Here is a 26828-nt window from a genome sequence, read left to right on the forward strand (position 1 = left end):
GCTGATAGATGTTTGGAGGGTCACGCACCATACGGCTCGTCAGTACACATACCACTCCGCTGTACATAATAGTCTGCCGCGGATAGATTACTTCCCGATGTTGAATACTGGGCTGCAAAGTATCGAGGATCTAGAAATAAGGCCTTGGGGTATCTCGGATCACTCCCCGGTATTACTGACCCTCTCATGCCGGGAGAAATCTCGTAAGAGACTATACCATTTCAGTGCCCATCCTAACTCATGCTGGGCCTTGGGAAAGTACAAAGTCCACAACCACATATACTTATTAGCCGCACTTTTATTGTAACCATTTGTTCCACTCAGTGCAGACACACCAAGTGTAACAAAATCTTGTCTGGCTATTTTTTCGTTGTGAATTTCTTTTGTCATTCTACTGTAGTAGATAAATCATGGTTTTGCATTCGCCTCTACAGTTTCCATAATTTTATGTTTTTTTTTTCCTGTTTCCATATAATGAAGAAGAGCACTGTACTTGAGACGCCGCGGCTCACATGCTGCACGGTTTGCTATGAAACCGTACTGATAATGAGTAAGATAAAAAAATAAAAAATATCGTGGAATAAACCGTAAGGTAGAACTATTTTTATTTTAATGACCGTATGACGTGATCGCGCAATTCGGCACTCGTGTTGAGTTTGATTGCAATATTTGGTGGTAATACTGGCCTGTGTTACTAATTCTATGTGGGATCAGCACACAAATTTCACCCATTGCGATGTTTTTACCTGCATTGTGCAGTAGCGAGAATACCAGAATTACCAGGACCTTTGCCATATGAATCGTAAATCCCTACATTTTAAAGTGAGCGTAAAAACAGGGCTTTTAAGTGGGCCCGGTCATGCCGGTGCTCAGCACAGGCAGTTCTAACAAGCATTTGCAATGCAATCGGTCTCGCATTTGTGAGAGTTTAAGCTACTAGCATTGCAAACGACAATGCCTTTTATTTGTTTTAAAAACCAAAACATAAATAAAAGCCTTTGTAATTTACAATGCGAATAGCTCAAACTCGCATAAATGCGAGACCTATTGCATTGCAAATGCTTGTTGAGTTTGTGTCTTTTTTTGTAGATGTGTAAAGAGTTAATACAAGTATGCATCAGTGGATCGACGAATGACATAGGAGTGCAAAGATGAATGCAAATGCATGCATGTTTCCTTAGTTTAGTGACTGAAGACATATAGCATTGACTATACTTGTTTTTTTTTTTACTGAAAATTGTCAGCATTAAGACTAACACAACAAACATGCCAGCAGTTTCCACTTGCATCATACACTAGTTACGGTAGTAGTATGGTATAAGAATGTCAGTACATTTAAAACCATCCATTTAACACCAGCTGAGCCTTGAAATACACTATATATTTCACAGTACATCCGGTGTGAACCGAAAGTAAGTTGTTAGTAAGCTCCATATGTCAATGGAACTCGACGGTAGTGGCAATTCCCTTGCAAAAGACTAAATTTTTTCTTCATAATAAGACATGCCTAGTAACTATTTTTAGGTCTTGTGACGTACTGCGCACATGCGCAGTCGAGCTCGCGTATTTTATGTTTATAGGTCGGTTACACTAGCGGGTTTTAAGCTCCGCTCCGCTTTTCCATTGGCTGGCGTCACCGTTTAGGGTAAACGGTGGCCAGCCATTGGAAAAAAGCGTCCTCAAACGCACACTTTTCTCTTTGTAGTCCGTCCCATTCGGATGGACTTCCCCGACTTCCTGCTGGCGTAAAAGGTTTCTTATCTTCTTTATGGGTCCAAACAGATGGTCCCATAAAGAAGATTATAAACCTTTTACGCCAGCAGGTAGTCCGGCCGAGTCCGTCTATGTGGGAAGGCAGACAAAGAGAAAACTGTCCATCATGGCGAGTTATATTCTGTCGCTGGTCTATTTCCCAACCCTCTGCATTTATTTCTGTCAAACGAGGCAAGTCAGTTTCAGTGAGTGAAACAGCGAGCGAAATAAACTCATACGATACGTTGCTGCATCGTGGTTGTTATATGGTTTAGCATGCTATACCAGCTACACGGAAACCAGAGTTTCCACTGAATCAGTGTAAATTAAAGAAAAAACTAAATGTGTCATTAGAAAACTGTTGCATGAACTATTTCGGCAAAAATGTTTCCGCTGTTTCGATTTTTCGGGCCACTTTCTCTCTGCTTTTTTGTGATTGAGGAAAACCACACAAACCATCTCAGGTTCAGCAGTAGTACTCACACCCCGATTTGTTTGTCCTTTTTTTCAGTGTTGGCATGTTGTCATTCGACCTGGTGTGTTATATTTTCTGAGTATATTCATACTCATTGTGTCAGGTTTCGCGGTCCACCCGCCGGTCTATGTATCGGCATTCAGAGAAGCACAATGCTGCCTGTACCTCTTCATCCGGGAAACAGGTTTTTTTCATGGAAACCATAACATTATAAATATCTAAAGAAATTTAGCTTTTTCCCATTCCAATTAATTTTTGTGTATTCCATATTAAAAGTTCTATCAGCAGAAAAATAGCATAGACCGGTCGTCTGGTTTGGCAATGAGATGCACGCGCTACGGATGGAGGCTTGTTTAATCTGTTGCTTTTGTGCGCCTCGATCAATGGGCGTTAATGAGTGACGGCCGGATCAATGCGCGCTGCTGCTGTGTGCTCCTCTTAGCCGGGCTCATTTGAAAACCGTGCAGGAGGGGCGTGACTCCTCTGGTCCCCCCTGGGCACTCACACACCACACGGCAGAACCTGCACTGTCTCTCCTGAGTACGTGACAGACATCCACTACTGTGCTACCAACTTCAGAAGGATGACGGGCGAGGTCAGTCCGGCTGGGATTAGAACCACTGCCTGGAGGCTACAGGGCGATTTCTGCAGTAGGCACACAACCCATTGACCTATCCATGCTGAGCATGCTTTCAAGATAAAGAGGTGAGAGATATGTCTTATCCAGTACCATTCAAAAGTGATCACTACTAGCGATCGATTCCGAAGCGGTAATAATACCAGCACGATCGTATTCGGTTATCAATCTCTGGCTTGAAGGTTTGTTCCGGAGTGAGCCTCCATGTGTTGCAATGTGAAATGTATTTGTTAATTTGACCTTGAAGTGAAATACAAAACGTAATACCTCTTGTTCAGCATTGAGTTACTGGCAATATGCATCTCTTCATTTGAAGGCAGGGGCCATATTCTTAGATCGTCCTTGGGAGAGAGTCATCGTATCTTCTTTGTTTATCTGTAGCCTACCTCCCCTAAGGGTAGGTAGCAGTTAGGGATAGCAGGCTAAACTACCTCTACCTCTCTTTTTCTTTATGAAGATTTATATAGCACGAACTCCACCGGAAGGTATTGGTGCGCTTTACACAAGCACTCGCTACGTTATACAAGGATATATTTATTTATGTAGGCACGGGGAGATTAAGTGACTTGCCCAGAGTCACAGGATATGGAGTGGACCCTGAGGCTCGAACCTTGGTTTCCCAGCTAGAGTCAGTAGCTCATGGAGTTGAGACGGAACTACATTAATCACTCTACACCAAACACGCCAGAGGCGCTGGGCCTGAGAGGTAGTAGCACAGTTGAGTGAGTAGGAAACTGTTTTCAATGGTTAGAAACTCTAGGGTACTGAATGAGTGATTAGCCATGTCTGCTCAAGCTGATGGTGAGATGTTTACACATGGATGTACTGAGCTTACCCGACATACATCGGATGTGGGTGATGATGTTAACACTTGTTATAGCACTACAAAAGCGGAAACTGCTGCACCTATATAATCTGTCGTTTTTATATGAAGCACTCATAATTATAATGTAGTTATGCAATCTTGAAGTATGCAGCAAGTTGGCCACCTAGCTGCAGGTTATCAAAAATGCGGTTTCTGGGCATTTCAGCTACAAAGCAGGGATGTTCGTTGAGATTTGCCCTTCGAAGCAAACCAGCGACCACACCCGTAATGCATTCTTTTGTTTTACGAAAACCCAGTTCTCGAAAACTGTCCATAATAAAAGGAGTGACATGGCCGCTTTAAGAGGGGAGGCTGGTGTATGTTATGGGGTTATGTTTTTATCTCCCCCACCCTTAAGGATTACGTTGGCCTGTAGTCCGTTTGTTAAATGATTATCGTCGCACTGCACCTTCACTGGGCGGTCCGTCATGGGCACCATATACCTGTTTGCAAGAAGTTGGTCACCCCTTCCCTTTATGGCACAATAATGTGAGCAGTACCGCCTCCACCCACACGCACTCTGGTCACAGGACTTTAGCTGACGGTTGCAGAATACGAGCACACTCTGTGGAACCCCCCACCCCCTCATTACACACAAACGCACTAAAACACTCCATTGGCAACATCTGCTATGCATTTGCAGCGCCAAGATACTAAGGAATGGGCAAACACAGTGTTATACACCCCAAGCCTGTTTTGGCTTATAACACGTGTGTATTTAAGCCCATGGCATTGTTTAAACAAGCATAATAGGTCTTGCCTTTCATTAACTTAAAGCTATTTGCTATACAATACCATTAGCAAAGCAAATGGCTTTAACTTAATCAAAGGCGAGACCTATTGCATTTTCAATTATTGTTTACTGGTAGGCAGAGCGTTCTTACCCCAAAACATAGCTACTTTACGTTTTGCTAGCAGCAGTGCCACTTCTTGAAGTTTCTGGTTCACTGGACTTAGGTGTTTGATTAAGCCAAGTAGACATGTGTGTGGGCGCAGCCGACATGTTCTGGAAATATGGCAGATAGTCCCATTGTTACCCATGTCCAGAACTGCCAAAAAGCAGTGCCTAGCAAGGCAAGATTAACTAAGCCTGCATCAAGTTTTCCACATAGGGTACATTTTGCGTCACTACCTAGCCCATATCTGAACAATCTGGCTGGGGAGTAGTACATCTGCTGGAGGTATTTAAAGTGGATTATGCGCAGATTGCAGTTTGGTGTAAGTAGTCCCGACAGTGTTCAGCTGAACCCCCAGTCCTCTAATGTTAAATGTATGTCAAGAGCCGGGTTCCATTCTTCCATGGCCGGACTTGAGACTGACTGCTTATCTCCTTGGGTTGCATTATATAATCTTGTGAGGAGTTTTGTACGTGTGGGGCTTGTGAGCAATAGTTGGAGCCCATCTAGTGTGGGGGGGGGCGCTTCTGTGAACGAAGGCTATAGTTTCTCATGGTTGTTTAGAGACAATAGTATGTGAATGTCAGCTGTGGTGACTGGTGTTGTAGATTTTGGATCTGCTCCAGAGTGACAAATTGAACCTCTGGTTAGACATCCTTGATGGTCTTTAGTCCAGCCTTGTCAAACATAGTAAGCGCTCCAGTTTAGCGAGTAACAGATATATCCAGGAGGAATCTCACTGGGAGTGTGGAAGCGCCTTAGCATGGGCCTCCAGTGTCTGCCATGCGTGTGTGGTGCAGTTAATGGATGAATTTCTCCCCTGGGTGTATCCATTTCCCTATGTGTCAAGATTGCTTTGCGAGGAATGGGGCAGGCTTCATCAGTCTCAGTTTAGTAACATTGAATTATAAGTGAATACTTGTATGTCTTTTGATGCCATAGTAGTAAACTCACACATTGTGTTAACGATTGAACACAGATTCAGGTAAATCCCACAACTACAAAAGTGTTTCAAATTAGTGTAAATATCCTTAGCGATATTCTTACGCAAAAATATAGAATTGAACTTGGTCAGTAACAAATATAAAATGTTAGAATGTGCAAGTTTCACACATTTTTATCTGAAACAATTTTCTCATGCTTTACCTAAAAGGTAGGCTTAAGTTTAATTATTTAAAATGCAATATAAAAGGTTCATTCTTTACCTACGAGACAGTTATTTTTAATCAGGCAGTCATTATATTCTGATTTTCATCAACATTTTTAGATTTACCATTTCTTAAACATTTTTTAAGTATCTGATTCAAAACCATATCCAGTATCACTTCATGTGGATGCCAGTACCTGTACCTGCTTTACAGAAATCCTTCTACTTAATGCTATATCCACACACAATATACTCAGGCAAATCTCTTAGCACATGTCATTATTTTAGCCAAAACGAATTTAAACAGCTTTTTGTGGCTCAATCGTTTTCTGTGTGTTTATTATACTTTCAAATTTTATGGTTTTATATCCACATAACATATGTTTCTTAACTCCAGTTTAAGTAAACATTTTAGTTTGAGCTCAAATTTTCATTAAAAAAAATATTAAGAATATTTTAGCCAGGCTTTATAGATTTGATAAATAAGCAGTTAACCATTCTTTTCTTTAAGTTTATTCGTCATATCCATGCATAGCCTAATGACTCACCCAATGCTGCACTTTAATCAGTTCAAGGCTATAAACAATTGTTTCACATTTGATACCATATTTTCTCATATCAAAGAGTCTCCCTTTTTAGGTCTCGACTATTATATCCCGCAGGGATAGATAGGCGAGATTATAGTAGGCAGTTCAAGAACTCTACCAAACTTGCGGATCGCGTACAGTTCATGTGAGTATGCGAGTGCATGCCATTGCCAGCCACGTCACACCACCATTTGTCTGTGCCTCGCATCAGACTTCAAAGGCTGCCGCTCCCCGCCCACCCATGTGCACACCCCGCACCACCATATGTCTGTGCCTCGCATCAGACTTCAAAGGCTGCCACTCCCCCGCCCACCCCAGCGCCACAGCAATGCCGAGAGCTTGTTTTCCGCTGTCCCTTTGTCCCCCACCTCTCACGTTCTTCTCTTCCTTGTTTTAAAAGGCGGTTTTATGATGCTTTAGCATTCTTATCCTTGCATGCTTTTTTTTTATTTCCCTGCCCTTTAAACAATGCATTGATTTTTAAATATACCCAAGCTGGTTACAAATATTAACAATCTGCCGGTTTATTTGCTTTTTATAACATAATTGTAACTGACTATACCCCGATAGTGTGCTCAGTGTCTTGGAGTACGTATCTTTGTAGCTGATGCACTGTAAATACACCACGATTATGATCCCCCAGCCCCACTAAAGAGGCCGAAAAGATGCTTTTTTTGGTAGGAGGTTCGATAGGAAAAAGTCATTTTAAAAACACTGTCAAGCAGAGTACGATTAACGTTTCCTTTTTTGTGTGTGTTTTTTCCGACATATCGTGGCCTAAAATGTTCTGCACGTTTGGGTTTAAGTAAGAAAAGATAAAACGTAGGAAAGCAGCAAGAAAGGTTATACTTAAAAGGACCGGAGCAAGAAGGTGTCATGGTATAAATGTTCGCAGCAGCAGCACCATTGTCTGTAGTCTATTCAGCTTAAGGTGTTGGTAAGTAAATCAGTTTGCCCTTGCAGTGACAAAACAGACCAGGCCCGTGCAGCAAGTCTTACTGTTCACACCCTGTAAAGTCCAACTGTGGGCAGTAAAACTATTCGTAATATTTCATGGCGCTATGGTGGATACAGAATTGCTTTTTATAAACATTCTTTTCCTTCTTTGTTTGCATGCGATTTAGGCAAACCATTTTATGCTGGGCATACTAGTATTAAAGCACACTATTAGAATTACATCTCTACCCACTCGTCCAATTTGGAAAATGAATTACTACGTTTTCATTTTTCGTATTTTAGCACGGGTGTAATTTCCTTTTACGTTGTCCTCAACTTTATTACTAGCCATAGTCAGGCTATCCATGACATCCTTTTGCCTTGTTTCGAGCGCCCTTTTCTGTACCACTGCAAAGGAACACGTCCAACTCAACACATTTCAACAAATATGAAAATATTACAGCCAACAACTTGGTTGTGGGATTTCCAACTTACATTTCCCTTCATCTGGGGGAGGGGGGTAAGAAAAGTACCTTTTTCCCTACTGGAACTTCTTTCTTTGCAGTAGATGGGTTGGCAAGCTCGTTCCTTGTGGATCCCTTTAAAGAAACGCCAGTTTTTCAGCACATGTTGGTTTAATATAAAAAGGTTTTCCACTATAATCCATTGTTCGTCAGTTGGAGGGAGGGGGGGGTTAGCCTTCGTTTTTACCTTCAAATATAAATATTGCCTTGTTTTGGTTTCTTCCTCGGAGTAGCTCAGCATACTATTCTGAGGACTCTCGTTTTTTTTCGATCACGGCAGACACTCTTGTCTTGTCATAGTCTGGAAACTTCTTCCAGAGAACTTAGAGCTGTGCCGTTAGCGTTAGTGATTAATTGAAGCAGGTGTACCAGATGTTCTAGACACGCTGGCAATCTTGTGATGCGATGTTTTGAACAGCACGACTTATGCTGCTACAACAGGGGTACAACATATGCAGCTGCTTTGACAGGCGCCAGATGTTGTGGCCGATGGATCTCTCTAAAGCGTAAGGTGAGGACATGTACATGCAAAGAGGACATGTACATGCAAATACGGCATTGAGAGGCACTCAGCACCGTGCTCAAAGGCGCCTGCATCAAAGAGGACAAGTACATGCAAATACGGCATTGAGAGATGCTCACCACCCTAACAACCGCATCACAAGGGGAATGCTTCCTGGGTATCCAGAATCTACACGTAGCATTTTTCAGCCCTAGACAGATTTCAGTTTCTTGCTTAATCAGTCAGCAATACGAGCACCCGGCAGCATACGGGCCCTTTCTGTTAAAATGTGTTGGCTGGTTAGAAAAAAAAACGATTCCGGGGTGAACATGAGCAGGAGAAAAAAATAAACGTGTGAATGTATTCCTGTCTTCACATTCCATTTAAGTAGGCGCGTTTACGCCTCCATGCTACATACACCTTTCATTTTCAGAGGTAGAGATAGCATTGCAGAAAGTGTCCAAGAAAATACGCAGGAGTACAGCTTTCGACATATCCCTATTTATGTTGTAATAGCATAAAAGCCAGGAGCGTTGATGTGTGCATAGTGCCTAAGGCTGGTCAATTCACAGCGCCAAAGGACAAGTTCAAAACTCCAAAGCATCTTTTATTATGTGCGGGTGGAAAGCACTGGATACCAGAGCCCAAGTACTACACAGATCTGCCAACTCACACGATGCGACCGTGTGTGTCACACGGTATATTCTCCATTCACGCTGTTACCCAGCAGGCCCGGCAACAGGATTCTCAACCTGAGACGGCTATAAAAACACCTGGATGGGCAATGAATATGCATGAGGGAAGCAGGCAAAAATCAATGTTGTGCCTGCTATATAAAACAGCCTCCCACACAAACCTATCAAACTATTGAACAATGGCACTACTCAGAGTTGAAGGTGTTACATGAAACACAAACTTAGGTTGCACAGCAGAATCTTTTGCCATTCTTTAAATAGGTTTCCTTGATGGTACTTCAGACAAAATGTTAGCACTGCCTATGGTGGCAAATATTCCAATGCCGGGGAACTACTATATGCTTGCTTCATGAACTTTGAAACAACATTTGTGGGAATTGATAGTAACTTGTCAAATACATTTAATAACTAAGGAAATCCATACTCTTACAAGCTTGCTTCATGAACTTTGACACAACATTTGTGGGAGTTTATAGGAACTTTTTGTGAAATATAGTTGATAACTGAAGAATTCCATACTGTTAAAAGCTACCCAGCAGCCCTGCAGTAGAATCTCAGTTCAAAAGAAGCTTAAGAGTGCCTCTGCTTTATCCTCTAGGAACAATATTTATAGAGGGTTGAAACCAGTCTGTGTGCTCACACTTCTCTTCTCAAGCCTCTATGTAGCAGACTCATGGGCTGCTTTGGTCAACCATAGATTTAGATCTCTAAAGCAGGAGTGGAGCTTGATATCAATATTACAATAAGCAACTGACCTAATCATATTGAATGGAATTAGTATTGACATGTAGCATTAACAAAGTGCTGTTCACATGCACAGTGAAAATAAATAAAAACAACAAACACAATTGGCAAAAAGGTCATGAACCCAGGGCAGTGGTGCATGAATAGTCTAGCATTCGCGAAATTACAACCCTACAGATACCATGGTCTGTTTCAACATAAAGTGTAGTCATTATTATCAACGAGCATCGCTAAACCTGAAAGCTTCTTCTTAAATATGTTTTGCACACACATTATGTACTCACCTTGCAGGCCCAGTAGGAAAACCAATCCTAGATGCAGAATGGGCCATATCTGTGTGCACTTTGGGCTGTGCTGAAGAGGCATAACCAGGGAAACTCTCAAAGATATTGGGAAGTGAACCATGTAGCTTGCTCTGATTATTCAGGTTACATACTAACATCATTGGATTTGCATGCAGCATGAAAAATTGGATTGGCACATGGTGTAAATGACAAATCACACTGAGTAGAACTAACTAGTTGCTGAAAGAAAACATACTGAGCTAGGGCTAATCGCCTACTTCTGCAGTAAGCTGTGGAGATATCCGTTAGACCTGCTTCTTATCTTTTGTTTTTAGAATTAAGGTTTTGGGCTTTTCTCTTAGGAGCAACGATGCCAAGTGTGCATACACCCAAACCTTGCAGGCTGCTGTACATTTTATAATAACACCAAAGACCTTCTTACAAGGGTAACTTATTGTTTCCTCAAGCTTCAAAACGAATGAAGAATGAATTTACAATTTCCCTTCACAAGACGAGGAATACAAAACTCTGCTTTTGTAGTAACGTCTTGATTAGGTGGGCAAGACCCTCAACTCACAAGTGGTTTGTGAAATTTACTGATGCTATATTACAAAGGATTGAGTTGTAGTAAATTGCATTTTAATATTTACTGGAGATTACCCATGACTAACGATTCAATGTAGCTGCTTTAGTGAGTCCAGTTACTGCCAAACTTTTAATTGTAAAAGTGAATATTCATTATTTAGAACATATATATGTATTGCTCACAATCATATATGTATTTAATTGAATGAGTTTGAACCATTTATTCTTCCAGTTCACCTTTTTAGGTCTCGCCTACGCAGTGGGCATGCGTTGCATAGGAGAGAGACCGAGTGCCATTGATGCGCCTTTTCATGACAAAACATGCACGTGTCCCACACACGCATCCACAGCCACACACACGACCACACATAACCACACCGTCAATGCATACTTTTACCAGGCACAGACACCATCAGTCATCAGTGTAAGCTTTCACCAGGCACACACCACCAGACGTCAGTGCACGCTTTCACCAGGCACACACACCACCAGCACGTCAGTGCACGCTTCCACCAGGCACACACACACCACCAGCCATCAGTGCACAATTTCTACAGGCACACACACCACCAGCGATCAGTGCACACATCAATTGTTAACGCATCCACAATTAACTATTGTAGCAATCGCAGTATGGCGCACTTTACTTTTAAACATATTCATCTAAAGCGCAGCGTGCCACCATTGCAGAAAAAATAAAAACACATTTTTTTGGCCTACAATTTATAGACTTTTGTTGCAATTGGTGTTGCAATATTTAGCAATGCCAATAGCTCAAACTTAATTAATGCGAGACCTATTGCGTTGGAAATGCTTGTTTAAACCTAAAGCTTTTTCATCTATACTACTATTATGTTATCTTATGTTACGTGGATTTGTATTGCGCACAGCTGCCCCAGCCAAGGGGCGTCCCGGCGCATGTCAAGGTAACACGCAACAACCACAAGAAACACAAAAGCTAAAAGTAGAAACTAAGATTAAAACAGAAAAGTTTTTATCGCCTTGCGAAAGGAGAGGAGGTCTTCCAGCAACCGAATCTCCACCGGAAGAGAATTCCAGAGTTCGGCCGCTTTGACCCGGAAGGAGCGACCGCCGATACGGCAAAGCTTGTATCGCGGAGTGATAGTAAGAGCTTGGCCCAAGGATCTCAGATGTCGAGTGGGGACATACCAGGACAGAAGACCCGTAAGAGCTTGAGGGGCCGTGCCCTTTAGGATCTTAAAGGCCAGGCACAACACTTTAAACTGGATTCTCGCTCTGACCGGCAGCCAGTGCAGCGCTTTCAAAGTGCCGGAAACAGAGCAGGATCTAGGAAGACCAACGATAGCTCTAGCGGCCGCATTCTGCACTCGTTGGAGGCGGGTGACTTCGGTCAAGTTGGCACCGACCAGAAGAGTGCTGGCGTAATCCAGGCGCGATGTAACAGACGCCTGGATTACCAGCTGCCGCGTGTGAGAATCGAAAAACTTCAGCACTGGTCGCAGAGCCCGGAGAATTCCAAAACAGCATGCTGCTGTTTTCTTCGTGTGCCCCACAAAACTGAGAGTGGGATCCATCCACACTCCCAAGTTTTTTAATTCAGTCACAGGAAGGGGGGCCGGCCCAAGCTCCGAAGGCCACCACCTGTCCCCCCCAGAGATCTGCCCTTCTGCCGACGATCATGATCTCGGTTTTCTTCGCGTTCAGCTGGAGGCAGTTGGCCTTCATCCAGCTTGCCACCGCTCTATGTCCACTCTGAAACCTGGGGGCATCCTGGTCCGCATCCCCGCTGATCGTAACCGCTAGCTGGGTGTCATCGGCATACGACACCATTGTCATACCCCACTGCCTGACAACCTCAGCTAGAGGTCTCACGTACAGATTGAACAACGTGGGGCTCAGCGAGGATCCCTGCGGCACTCCCTGTTTCAGAGGATGGAAACTGGACTGGAACGGCGGAATCGCGACGCAGAAGAGACGACCATCGAGGAAGGACTGAAACCACTGGAGGGCGGACCCCCCCACACCAATCTCCTCCAGGCGATGCAACAGGATGGAATGAGAGACAGTATCGAAGGCGGCGCTTAGATCTAATAATACCAGCGACGCCGTCTGTCCTGCATCCATCACTGTGCGAAGATGTTATAAAGAGAAAACTTTGAACCTTTGAGGCGGGTAAACTCAGGAACCACAGCACCAATCCAAACACCCGATACATCGTTGTAATTGTCAGGGTCTGCAGATGGACATAGGCTATATAAAAAAATAAAATATACGTTCTTTAAAATATTTACGATTGAAAAAAAAGTAGTCCCTTGGAAGTAGCGCCGGCCGCGACGTGCGTGCTGACATCAGGAGCGCGGGGAGGAGCGGCGTACAGGAGAGCGAGGAGGAGCGGCGGACATGAGAGCGGGGAGGAGCGGCGGACAGGAGCGGTGAGGAGCGGCAGACAGGCGGTGAGGAGCGGCGGACAGGCGGTGAGGAGCGGCGGCTGATGTAGGTGAAGCGGCCCGTGTGCGGCTCATTGGGGGCCTTGAAAGTGGCGGGTGCGCTCCGGGGGACCCACGGACGACGTTGGGGTGGGCGGGGGCCCTGAAGCCTGAGACAACGTCGGGGCGGGCGGGGGCCCAGAAGCCTGATTGCTCCCGGACAACGTCGGGACGGGCTGCTAGTTTTCAATATTTCCTTTCTTTCATTTTGTCCAGTATTATAGCGGAAGGTAATAAATGTACATGCACTTTAAGAATAACAAATTCTAGTTGATAGTTATTTTTTGCTTGCACAAACCCAGATACAGCACACATGCAAGCAGTAAGGGACTGAAGTTACAGAAACCAATTAGGCAAAGAATTATTCTGCGTGTCAGTCGTTAAAGATCTCCAGAAGAAACAAACAGTTCTCTCCTTTAGACAGTTGATAACAAGTGGCATTAGTGTTTTGGAACCAGTACACTAAAACTTTCTATAAAACATTTATCGTTGTTTAGGGGGAGGGAGGGCGCGGACAGTGTAATAAAATTAGTAGATCAAAACGGATTAATTTTAATCAAACAGTCAACAATAGCAACTGCATAGTTATGGTTAAGACCAGCCTCCATTGAAAAGGTTCAATTTGCTAATCTCTAATGGCATTTGATGACTGCATGACATTTAGCAATTATTGCAAGTGAGTGTGTTTCGACATGTCAAGTTTCACGCTGAGCCAAAGAAGAAACGTTAAAGAAGGTTGAAAAAATAGTCATGTTTCCCATTCAAGCTCCTAGAAGAATTGCTACTCTCCGATACAGTAAAAACAAAAATAAATTACAAAAAACTTGGTGTGAACCAAGAAATAGTCTTTTGTGATTTGAAATGCATGTAGCAGTTAAGAGAGGTTTACGCTACAATAGCGAGGGAACTTCGAATAGTTAAATACCTGTATACCTTGACTTAATTTAATATTGCAGGCCACCTACTGATCTGGGGACCAAAATTTAAATAAACAAAAACATCCCATTGGACAAAGGTACATTTTCCCCATCGTCTAATAGGGGCCCTCAGAACCAAACAAGCTTTGCGCAACAGGAATATTTCTGGTGCACCTGCTATTACACAATACGGTTTTGGCAACATGGAAGCCTGTTCCTGGAAAGCCACAGACCCTAAGACCAACCCTCACTGCAGAAGACCTTGGAAAGTAAATACACTGAAGAATTTACTTTTCACAAAAAAAATTAAACGCTAATGGTAAACGTTTTCTTTTATTTGGAACACTTTCAACACGTTTTAAAAAATACTGAAATTCCCTGTAACAACTACAGTTAAGGTGGCATTATGGTTAAGAATCAAAATTAACTAAACTTTCCAGTAATTGTTTAACCATAACTTACCTCAATTTACTATAATATATATATATATATATATGATGTGATCAAGGCTGTGGTTTCACAGCCGAAACGCGTCATGCTGATGGTGAGGAGAAAATAAAGCACTTTATCTCACTGAATTTTGGTGTTGAGAGATCTGTACCTGGAGGAGAGACACGCGCGGTGAGCCAGTCTCACAGGACTTTGTATATATATGTGTATATATATATATATATATATATATACACATACATCAATAAAGCTACAGAAGACATTTATCAAACCACACATACACATGTCCATATGTTATTGTGTCCACATGTGGATTCAATTGCCTTAATCTCAATCGCCATCTTAATCAGGGTATGCCTCCACTTTTCACTAACAATTTACTTTCTATAGACCTTGATAATGATTTCAATAACAGCGTTTCTCTGCAAAATGTAACCCAATTTGGCATTTGCTACACCAGGGTTGCGCTGATTTAGAGAAATTCATAAACATTTTTAATACTAAATCTTTCATGCGTAACGACAAAAAGAATTGTCTGATGTTTGGTGATATAAAACCTCTTCAAGCTAACTACCTGAAAATAAATATGGAATATGAAAAATACATAATTGCTCATTTGTAATTTGGACCCAATTTTTATGCTCATTCTACCAGGCGTGCCACATCTTTCAAAGCTTCAACGCATGGAGCTACATTGGAGGCTATTTTGAAAACAGCAGACTGTTCTTCCTATTCATCTGCCAGAAGTTTTATTCTAAACTAATATCAAAGACGGCTACATTGGTGGTAAGTAAGCTTCGAATACACATAGTCTGAGCCTCTGGTCCTGACAGAATACAAACAAGCATTGGCATTGCCAATAGGTCTCGCTTGTGGGACCTTATAAGTATTTAGTTTTGCAGCACAATATCCGATTATGCAACAAGGATATTGTGCTGCAAAACTAAATACTTATAAGGTCCCACAAGCGAGACCTATTGGCAATGCCAATGCTTGTTTAAGAGTGCTAACAATGTTAATGCACGTGCTGCCTGTGACCTGTTTTTCAACCTCGCTCAAACGTCCTCCAGTGTGCCCAAAAGCCAACACACGTCATTATTGTTGCTGCTGAGGGGGTCTTCATCTTGACACTCCATTATTTGCTAAGGCACAAAACAAAATAAAGCACCTTAAAGTGGCCGGTGTTGCGGGGGTATCGATTACGCCGCCCTGGCTGTGTTGTGGGCCCCGGGGCTCGTGGAGGTGAAAAGTGTTTAGGAAGTGGGTGTCTTAAGCGGCCCCTGGTAAGCGAGTTAACTGTTGATTTAAGGCTCACGGATATTTGTTCTGATGTTAGGAACCTACGTGATGACGGTGACTTCCATTGATGCCGACGACCCCAAACAGCCAAATGGCATGCTGAGGTACAAAATCATGTCCCAGAACCCCAGCACCCCGTCGTCCAACATGTTTACCATCAACAATGAAACCGGGGACATCATTACGCTGGCGGCGGGGCTTGACAGAGAGGTAGGACTATTTTCGCTGACACGCAGTATGTAAACAGGGAGCTGGAGTTGGTCACAGTGGCTGCAGCAGACAGGGCGCAAGGGAGAGATGAGTGCTCTTGATAAGGACTCAGTGTGACATCAGAAACCTTTAGCACAATATTGGAGAAAGAGACGAATCAACGTATGCGCTGCCTCATGGGTTCGTGTTTAGTTCAGGTTTCGGATGTGCATATGTAAGTACTTAAGTCCCAATGTGGCGACAATCCAGGTGTGGTGCAAGATGGAACCTTCTGCTATTACTATGAAGATGCAGGCGGGGTTTCATGTCAATCCCACTGTGGCGACAATCAAGGTGTGGTGCAAGATGGAACCTTCTGCTATTACTATGAAGATAGTAATAGCACCAGCCTGTCGGGTGTTTTTCCGATTTCTCTACATGCCTGTCCCTCTCTGGCGGTGAAATGTTCAGCAGAGAGCAGGTGAGTGCGTGGCTCATGGCTGTTAGAGGCTATGTTGATTCCAGTAATTAATGGGCCAGCATACACATGCAAGAAGTTAATGGGACTGGCCCAGAAAGGCATTTTATTCGTGCATAGACAGAGAGTGATCGTGAAAAATCTGAGGGTGACATAGTAAAACACACACAGCCAGGTGTGGTGGGTCGTTTGAGGAGTCACAGTTTGTGCAAATACTGAAGGTGTAGCGGTATGAAGAGGAAGTAGGACAGGCAAAGAGAGGATGTGAAAAGGTAGAGGAAGGAAGAACAAATGGGGAGGAATCGGAGAAAGGGAGCCGAGGGGGTGCGAGGGATGAGGGAACACGGCCTGGGGGAAGCTGGCTGGGGAGGGGGAGGAGAAATGCAAGGAAGGCTGTGTGCGGCGTAATTAGGGGAGGAGAAGCCGAGAAGTCGCAGAGCGCACGCTGGGCGAAGCCCTTTGATGTGCTGTGCGGCAAATGGAGGGAGGCTGATGCGCGTTCATGTTTGAACACGTGGTTCACATGAACTGCATGAAAACGCCAGGAAAAAGCTGGTGGTTTCACGAGCGCCACTTGAATTCTCGCTCCGCTCGATGCGCATGCGCGCATCGATAGGTCGCGAGACCTAAAAATGCCTAACTATTGTGAAGGAAAGATTACATTTGGTTAAGGACACAAAGTTGAAGATTATCCCACTTGGGCATGTATTTCCCTCACTGAGTACTGACCGGTGCAATTATGGTATTAACTCTGATCTATTACCGGTACCACTTATGAATGTAAAAAATTCAGTTTCTATTTCCTTATGCTTTTGCTCGTCTTTGACTAGCCAAAGTAATTATACTTTTATATTTATTAAATTAAATATACATATATAACGGAATTGCAATTATGGTACTGCAAGCATAAATAAGGGTGTTTAACTTTGGTCCTCTCATTCATAGTTTGGGGAGGACAATGATCTATGGGGGAACAATGATCTATGGTGGAAAAGAAAGAAGAAGAGATACTAAGAGGAGCTTGCATAGGTTTTAGACATTACTACTGGGGTCTTGTGTCAAGTGCAAAAGAACTCCCTAGCACACGTAAAATGTCAAGTATTTTTACAATGTCTCCGAGTTATACATTCATCATTCTTGCATTCAGAAATGACTTTTGTTCATAGGCTCCGGTCGTTTCTTATGAAGTTTATTCTTGGACTTTCACAGCCAACACGTGTTTCGTCGCATTGGGAATGTAACCCACGACTTTCTCAAGGCTCTTTCTTTGGTGATGCGGACGTATTTATTTTGCGGTGATAATTCCAACCCGCAGTGGGTTTCTGTTTAGGGACGATCTTGGATCAGTTCTGTTATTCCATTTGGATATAGAGTGTCAGTACACCGAAAAACCGGAGTATTACGGGAGGACCGGGGACGAGGAAATATAACAATCGAACGGCGAAAGCCATCCAAATGGAATAACAGAACTAGGAAGCAACATACCGTGACTTCTTTATAAACCTACTTACGAATCTAAGATCGTCCCTAAACAGAAACCCACTGCGGGTTGGAATTATCACCGCAAAATAAATACGTCCGCATCACCAAAGAAAGAGCCTTGAGAAAGTCGTGGGTTACATTCCCAATGCGACGAAACACGTGTTGGCTGTGAAAGTCCAAGAATAAACTTCATAAGAAACGAACGGACCCTATGAACAAAAGTCATTTCTGAATGCAAAAATGATGAATGTATAACTCGGAAACTTGTAAAAATACTTGATGTTTTACGTGTGCTAGGGAGTTCTTTTGCGTATGTATTGGCCTTTGCCAAACCTAAAGAGGGTTGTGGTTCTCTTTACCTTATATCACCGTTTTCAATACTGAATTTTCTATATCAGTGTGATATTCTGACTGGCGCCTGCAATACCTAAAACAATACCACTGGCCCAGTGTTTACGTCTTGTGTCAAGTGGTCCACAGTTATTTGCACACATTCCCAATGAAAAATGTAGTTTATACTGTTATTGCTGCTGTGAGTTTTAAGTAAAGGTAGTTCAGTATACTCTTTGCCTCCATGTCCTTAGCGGACTTGCTTCAAGATAGCTAGGAAATGTTTAATTTAGTAGCATGGTAGGCAGTTGTCTGTTAAGTTGTATCAGAGCTCTTCAAATTGTGGAGAGGTGATCCTTTGGAGGGCCTTAATTGATCTCAAAGAGGGCACCATGCTCTAGCCAAGAGGAACCTTTATTACATCTCTGAGGAACAGAAACAAACACTATGAATTCAGTGAAAGATAACAGAGTGGCAGTGAGCCATTCCGTAACAAGCCTTCAATAATATCCTTTGTGTATCGTGTCGTGGCTGGGAGCAGGAGCCGAAGGGCCAAAATAACCCTTAACCCCACCTCTCCGAAATTTTTGATAAAATATTTTACTGTGGATCGTTTTAGGGAGCCCTCGCTGCTAATGGAATGTTGGCAATCATGCACCTGACAAAAAAAAAATACATCACTGAAATGGCTGACTTGTTAAATATGTTCAGAAATGTTAGTTTTGAAGAAAAATATGGAGAAAATATATTTGTCATTCCTTGGTGAAGGATGGTTGAATATACATATGTTTTTACACGATGGAGGACATCGCATTAAAATGTTTAAAGCTCATTGCATAATATTTATCCACAAGAAAAAAAAAGCGTAATTGGTTAATTATGGTCAAGGTGCAATAAAGCATTAAAAGCACTCCAATTAATCAGTTATGGCATGCGGCAACAAATGCTTACCATTCCTCACAGCCCACCATATTTTGCTCTTTGTAAACTGCTTTCCAATTTTAGGTCTTACCAAGGCAGCACTTGCGCTGGCTCTTCGAGGCATTCTATATTGAGGATAAGGGCATTCAACACGCCCAGCAGATGGTTGGTTAGTTGGCCTGCCTTTCAAAATGACTTTACTATGGTTGGTTAATATGTCCATATGTCCCGCCTTTGTGGGCTTGGTTCCCTATCAGCGGACATCACAAATTGTTTATTTTGGTGGGGCTCTCTGTGGCCATCTGTTGCTTCTTTGCTCGCACCCCCTCCCTCCCGTCATTGCTGTTGTCCTTCCGGCGCTGCTTCTGAATTGCACGACACTGCATTGACTTTTGTAGCTATTGCGGAACGCCCGCTTTAGTTTTAAATACCTAAAACTAAAGCGCGGCATGCCGCTATTGCTACAAAAGTGATTAAATAAAAAGGCGGGCGGACTTGACATTTCTTTTCCGTGTATTTAGTTTTATAGCAATGGCAGCACACTGCGCTTTATTTTAAACATTTAAAGCGCGGGTGCTGATAGCGCTACAATAGTTAATTAAAGGGGAAAAAGGCGGGCACACAACTTTTTTTTCCCTATACATTGACTTTGATAGCAAAGGCAGGAACGCCGCACTTTAGAAAGTTCTATTTCTCTGCCAGATGTGTCCAGAGATTTTGGCTGCAGGCGAAAGAAAATGTCCTGTGGGAGCTAAAACATTTTTTTGACCCCTTTCCAACATTTTGTTTTACTCTGTACAAAATCTGACAAGCCAGACTACACTAGGGGCGCTATTACAAGTTTGGCGGTCCAGGAACAGCCAGACTCGTTGTGGCGCAGTGGTGGCTGATCCAGCCACCGCTGCATTGGCGGTCCAACAGCCCAATTACGACCTGGGCAGTCGACCGCCCTCGGACCGTCAGTTCCGCCAGGAAACGGTTGTTCCCTGATGTTAGAGCGGCGGTCAGAGGCGCAATATGCTTGGCGGGCTGCCACGGTCCTGTCAAGCATATTATGAGTTTCCACTCTGCCAGGGTTGTAATAGTTTATTTATAAGGATTGACAACACAGGGCGACACAAGAATACGATCACTAGCTTTGAGAGCAGCTTGACCTGTCAATGCTTTTTACAAGTGTCGCCTGCCACCAGCATCCATTACAATGCAACTCAACGTTTAACAGTTTTATGGTGCTTTCAAATGGATCAATTTTTAACGAGATGTTAGATTTAATTTATAATTACTAAAAGAGCTTTCTGTTTCATAACATTGATCTATTACAGTACCGAGCCCCTGAGCGGGCCGTACCTCAAGAGCTAAATCATTGGGGCATTAACTATCAAAATGGGCTGATGCAATGAAGGACAGTGGCACTTAGTTAATGATAATGGTGTTGGGCAATGATGAGAAGAGGATGCACGAGGGCACACACTATGTTTAACTTTGCAGCAGAGGAGGCAGGCTGTGTCTTTGTGGTCTGCCAGATCCATCTCTTCTATTGGCTCCTGTTATATCTCATCTTACGGCTCCATACACCATCTCGCAATCTCTCTCTCTCTCTATGCCGTATTACTCTCTCTTCACGCAACCAGATAATTCTCTCGCCAACGTTAACACCTACTTCTAAACACGGTCTCTCTACCTTTCTCGAACTCTTTCGCTCTCATTCTCTCTCTTCACTCTACTTCTCACTCATCTACGCAAATAACTATATCTATATACCATCTCTCTTGCTTTCTGTCACTTTCGCACTCCCTCACATAAGTAGAAAACCTTTCCATTACAACGCCAATAGCTCTAACTCCAAAAAAATTAGACCGATTGCATTCCAAATGCTAGTTCTATATTTTGTTTCCACTTATTTTCAAACGTTAGTTAATCTCAGTGTACTTGCTCTACATATTCTCACTTTCAAGAGGTTACCTTATTTATGATATCTTTCCTAAGTGCCATGTTTCCTCTTGCTATAATCCCCATGGTCGCCCTTTCTTGTTTCTCGTCAAATACCCAGGCTTCCAAATTTCCATATTTTCTAAACATATTTTCTAGTACGTTTCCAATTTCCTTCAGCCATTGCCCCCATGTCTCGCATATTTGTTTTGGGCTACCACGCCTAAGTGTTGCTATATGTTACCAATCATCCATATTTTCTCTTCCCTATTCCATAATTCCTGGCTACGGTTGACTTCTTTTTAGGTCTCGCCTGTCGATGCGCATGCGCATCGAGCAAGCGAGACTATAGGGGCTCATCCAGACTTTATCTAACTTGCAAGGAATCGTGGCGATTCCTTGCAGTGCCCGTGACTTTTAAGCTCAATGCGCATGTGCATTGAGCTTAAAAGCGCGTGCACAGCCGCCCGCATTCCTCCGACACCTTTGAAGTGAAGCTTAGCTTCACTTCAAAGGCCCGGCTTGTTCACACCCACATGCCGCTCTGCCCCGCTCCGCCCCCTCCCCTGAGTCATCCTGCCTGCCCCTTCCCGCCGTGTCGCATTTCTCCTACCCCCTCCCCTCTCCCCTCCGTCTTGTTTTCTTTGATGCTGGTATTTCCATATAATTTAACCCGCTCCGCCCCCTCCCCTTTCCTCCGTGTCGCATTTCTCCTCCCCCCTCCCCTCTCTTCCGTCCGTCCGTCTTGTTTTCTTTCTCTCCTGCCTCTCCTCGCCAATGTCTTTCTACTTGTAACCCCATTCCATCACTCGCCTCACTCTTCCCTTGTTTCTGTTTTAGTATCAAGAGATGTTGTAGCCTGCATTTTTTTTAGGTCTCGTCTAGGCGTGCATCCCGGCCGCCGAACGCATATTTAAACCTCCACTCTGCGCTTTCATACAGCAGCCCTGTATGCCTTTGAGCATTGTTCCGTCCCGGACTCAGCCCTCTCCGCCCCCACTGCTCAGCAGCAGACCCCAGGAGCAGCGATGAATGAAGAAGAGCAGTGGGCAACGGCAAGCAAGACAAATGGCACTGAGTAATGTTTTCTTTTTACGTTGCCATTCGGTTGTTTTTATTTACCACATTTCATTAACACGAAGCGCCGAACATACTTCCCAACTTCAGTTTACGGCAACAAAGCGGTGGCAGGTAGCTGCCAAAAGGCAATGCTTTTAAAGCCGTCTCTTTCAGATGGTTCTATTATAAACTTTGCACGCAGTGCTTTTCCTTGCATGTAATGCCTCCGACAACCAGAAACGCTTTTATTTTACATCACTGCTGGACGAGCTGAATGAATATAAGCGTTTACTATGCTAAATTGCATCTTGACTGATGCTCAAAAAGCTAACCCAATTCAGAACGCAATTGACTGGAAAAAAGAAATAAAACGCCAGCGTGTTCTTCACTGCTGATAATGATCTTTTTCTGTGGTTCAAGTTTTCGCCTCAAATGACATTCATTTTATTTACAGTTACTCAGCAAGTCAGGCGGCATTTTTCTGGCGGATCAACGCCAAGAGTTCAAAATTAAAACAGGTTGTCTTGTTTTGTGTCAAGCTGTCTTACAGAGGCCTGTAAGTAGCAACCGTGCTATTAGCTATAGGTGAAAAGACGATGCGCGAGACAGACTGCTGCATCCTATTTGGTCTTTCTATGGCAAGTTCAGACACAAAGGGGTGGAGAAAATAGGTTAAATGTTATTTTTCTGTAAGATAATTTTTTTTTTTTTTTTTATTATTAACCTGAACTGGCCACAAACATTATTAAGAGATGCGTATCTTTCGCTCCCTGCGTGGTTAACGAGCTCCCTCTCTGCTGCACACACACAGACGCTATGTCTCAAGCCTTGGTTAATGAAGCGCGCCTTAGGTCAGAAAACGAGCGGAACTCTGGAGGCAACCTTCGGTGACCCAGCTGTACATCAAGTGCCTCTGGCATGTCAACCCCTCTCTGTTTTCATTTCCCAGAGCTTCTCAGCGAGACTCTGGTGCTCTCGGGCCAGGGACAAGGAAGAAGGGAAGAGGTAGTCGCGTGCATTCTGCCTTTTATGTGCTTGAGTTTGTTTGGTTAAATCAATGGAAACTTTCTATAAAATACTTTAAAAAAAAAAGAAAAAAGGTAAACGGAATCATTTGTTTTGGAAAATGTTCGTACCCCCCCCGAACCGCCTCCTCCTCCCAAGGCATGCCTTTTATTGTACAAACAAACACAGTGGCTAGCGTATACACTAATTTGATGTCTTGGAGCCTGATTGACAGCAAAGGGCAGAACCAAAGTTTTACCCTGTGAAGTTTACAGGCTCTTCAGGTTTCAGAGCTACTTTTTTTTAACATGTTCATTAAAGTGTGTAAGTAAGGGGAACCGAACAGTGACTTAACAAGTTTACTGTGGGCTCTCAAGTCATGCAAGAATAATGGCTCATCTACCCATTGCTCTGTGGCACACAACAGCCATCATCGTGGTGAAGAGAGCTTCTCACAGTCGTAAACTTTGGAACCACTGCACCTGCTGCACTAATGATACCTGCGCCGGGGCCCTAGACCTTTAAATGCAAAACTATAAACTGAACCAGTTTATAGGCAGAGGCAAAGAAGGTTGGCTTAAAGCTGCGCTGAGCATGGCACGTTTAGAGCAAGACGTTCGAGAGGAAAACCAACACATTATTAAGCTGGGGACGGTGCCTGTGATTGATAACTTGTTAAATGTTGCACTTCCCCCTGGGTCCTATGATTACACCAGACCTCAACCACATGAGGAAGGACATGCTGGCCTAGACAAACGCAGTTAGCCGAAGGGCACCGACAACAAATCAGTTGGCTTGTTAAATCTGCCAACGTCTTTGGTGAGATGAGGGAAAAACAAAAACAGTTCTACAGCGCCTGGATTCGAAAAGAGTCTGGAAACCTTGAACAGTGCGGCTCTGCTAATCTGTCTCACTAAAAGCAACGCGCAAAATATTAGCGACCACAAGGTTCCACTTTTAATAACAAACCGGCCATCTTCTACTTTCTGGGACCTGCAATCTATGCTGAAAGCATAAATGATAATAACAGCCTGGCTGCCTGCTGCTTCTTGGGGCGTGAGCACTACGCTGAGAGCACCCCAGCAGCATGCTGCCTTTTTGAGACAGGAGTTCTATGTGGAAAGCGTAAATAATAATGACGACTCGACTGTCGCGTGAGCTCTACGCTAACAACGTAAATAACAAAAATGCAATAGGTCTGACCTTTCATTAAGTTAAAGCCATTTGCGTTGCTATACAATACCATTAGCAAAGCAAATGGCTTCAACTTAATCAAAGGTGAGACCTATTGCATTTTCAATGCTTGTTATAGATCTGTTTGAGTCATAGTCCGCACTGTCAGGCGCGCCACATTTCCGCCCTCCTGGGTTTCTGGTCATGTCTCGCACCCATTTTATTCTCTGACATTGTTGGATCCCATCAAACCGAGCTTATTCTCTTCCACCCCAGCCTCCTTACCGTGCGTCGGGCGATGACAGATTGCTTTCTGAAGTTCCCCACGTCCCTGGCTCACACTACACGACTAGCACTGCTGCCGCTCAGAGATGGCGAAGAACAACCGTTTCAAACCCGGCAGTGGTGAGCGCGGCCCGCCTACTTCTGGACGATGGGGATTGTAGTTTCCTCTGCTGGTACAGATCCTGTCCGTCAGACACCAAGATAGGGCTTTGAGAACTACGACTTCCAAAAGGCCATGCGCAAAAGGTTAATGGCCGCGCAAGGCACCACGGGACGTGTTAAGGCCTGACGGCACACTGAGCTATCAAAAGGATGGGAGCGTTGGCGCGCTCCCGCAACTCCTGCTACGTAGTTGTAAATAAACACCGGTCATAGAAAGAGGACGATCAACGACCTGCGCGCTTTAAACCACCCACAAACTTTTAAGCAACAACACAATGGAAGAATTGATGAATTAGAAGCCTGAGAGGCTTCTTCTGTTTACCTGCCAGTAGAAAATGAGAAGCAATGGCAAAGCCAATACGTTTTACGCTGCCGCTCATATAAACTGCCACTGTTTAGCTCTGTCAATGTTTGTTTTGTTTTATTGTTGGGAAAGTGACTGGACCCTGGTCTTATAATCAGGGCTCCCGGTTTTATGGTATTTATTTTATTGCCATTTGCGTCTGTATTTATCCATATTTATTTTTCGGGCATTTTTTCTGTATTTATCCACATTTATTTATGCCACAAGCAAAAGACGACGCTACAGCTAGTATTTTTCCACATTTATTTAAATTGACAATGCACACATGCACTCAGTTGTTATTGGTCAACACTATACATTCATCTGAAAACTTTGACATTTGCAAAATGTCCCAAATATGCTTAAAAATGCTATCGCAAGCCATTTGTCTCAGAGCCTTGCAGCTTCTGTCATCGGCAGAGTGCCACATCCTCTCCCCTACTGAACACCATACTGCCCCACTGAGAGAAACTCACACTGCCTTCAGCTGCTACCCAATTGTGCCCCACCAGCTCTAAAGCTTTCGCTGGCCATCACTATGAGTATTGATGTTTTGTGTGTGCAGAAGAGAACAAGCATTTGCAATGCAATAGGTCTCGCATTTACGCTAGTTTAAGCTATTGGCATTGTAAATGACAATGCCTTTTATTTTTCTGTTTTAAAAACCAAAACATAAATAAAAGGCATTGTCATTTACAATGCCAATAGCTCAAACTCAAGTAAATGCGAGACGGCTTGCATTGCAAATGCTTGTTAGGTCTCGGCCTGACGTAAGAAGAGCATGCGCTGCCTCGTCATACAAGGCTTCTTGGAATGGATACGATTCCAGAAGCCTCGTCCCAGCTCTGCCTTCAGCTTTCATTTGTGCGCGTCGTTTGGCGTCACGAATTATGCCAAAGGCAGTGCAATGATTGCACTGAAGACATGCCAATCATTACAAGTTGCCACCCTATCTCCTTTTAGGCACACCCATCGGGATTGGATCTTTTACCCGTGGCGTTACACTATTGTTTTTAATTTCTGGGGAAGCACTATTTGTTTCCCCTTTCGTCTGTCTCTCTCAAAGACACAGACTTTCCTCTTCTCAGCGCGAACAGCCGAGTAATTCTTTTGTCTGGATTTTCTCAGCCTCTGACGGCGCATCCCAGGACCATGGACTGCATACTATTGATCGTGGACTCAGGGGGTCTGTGCCTGTCAGAGTCTGTAAATCACTCTCGGGGTCTGTAGAGTGTTAGATTTTGTTTTTAGTGTTTGACCTATGGGCTTGCCCTTTTAGGGGTCCCCCAAGGGATGTGAGCTTTAGCGACAGCGGACGTAACCGTTCCCCCTTCACAGGGAACTGCTCGACTTCTCTGGCATGCCTCCCGCTCTCCGTGGCAGTGCAAGGGCACCTTGGCCCTCCCTCGAAGCACTGCTGCTCTCCCAGCTCTGTCAGTGCACCTCGGCCCTTCCAGGAAGCACTGCTGCTCTCACAGTTCTGCCAGTGCACCTCTGCCCTTCCTCGAGGCATTGACGCTCTCCCAGCTCTGTTAGTGCACCTCGGCCCTTTCACAAAGCACTGCTGCTCTCCCAGCTCTGTCAGTGCACCTTGGCCCTTCCTCCAAGCATTGACACTCTCTCAGCTCTGTCAGTGCTCCTCGGCCCTTCCACGAAGCACTGCTGCTCTCCCAGCTCTGTCAGTGCACCTCGGCCCTTCCTTGCAGCTC

General features: G+C 43.9%; 1 protein-coding gene across 1 annotated transcript in view; it reads right to left on the minus strand.

The window, feature by feature from the left end:
- Positions 1-24753, minus strand: part of RANGAP1 (Ran GTPase activating protein 1) — a 430024-nt gene extending 405271 nt beyond the window's left edge. The window contains exon 1 of the mRNA XM_078683025.1: positions 24615-24753. The gene's annotated coding sequence lies outside the window, so the exon portion shown is untranslated. The remainder of the gene's footprint in view (positions 1-24614) is intronic.
- Positions 24754-26828: the final 2075 nt, after the last annotated feature.

This window comes from Lissotriton helveticus, chromosome 1_1 (assembly GCF_964261635.1).
Source record: "Lissotriton helveticus chromosome 1_1, aLisHel1.1, whole genome shotgun sequence".
NCBI classification, from domain to species: domain Eukaryota; kingdom Metazoa; phylum Chordata; class Amphibia; order Caudata; family Salamandridae; genus Lissotriton; species Lissotriton helveticus.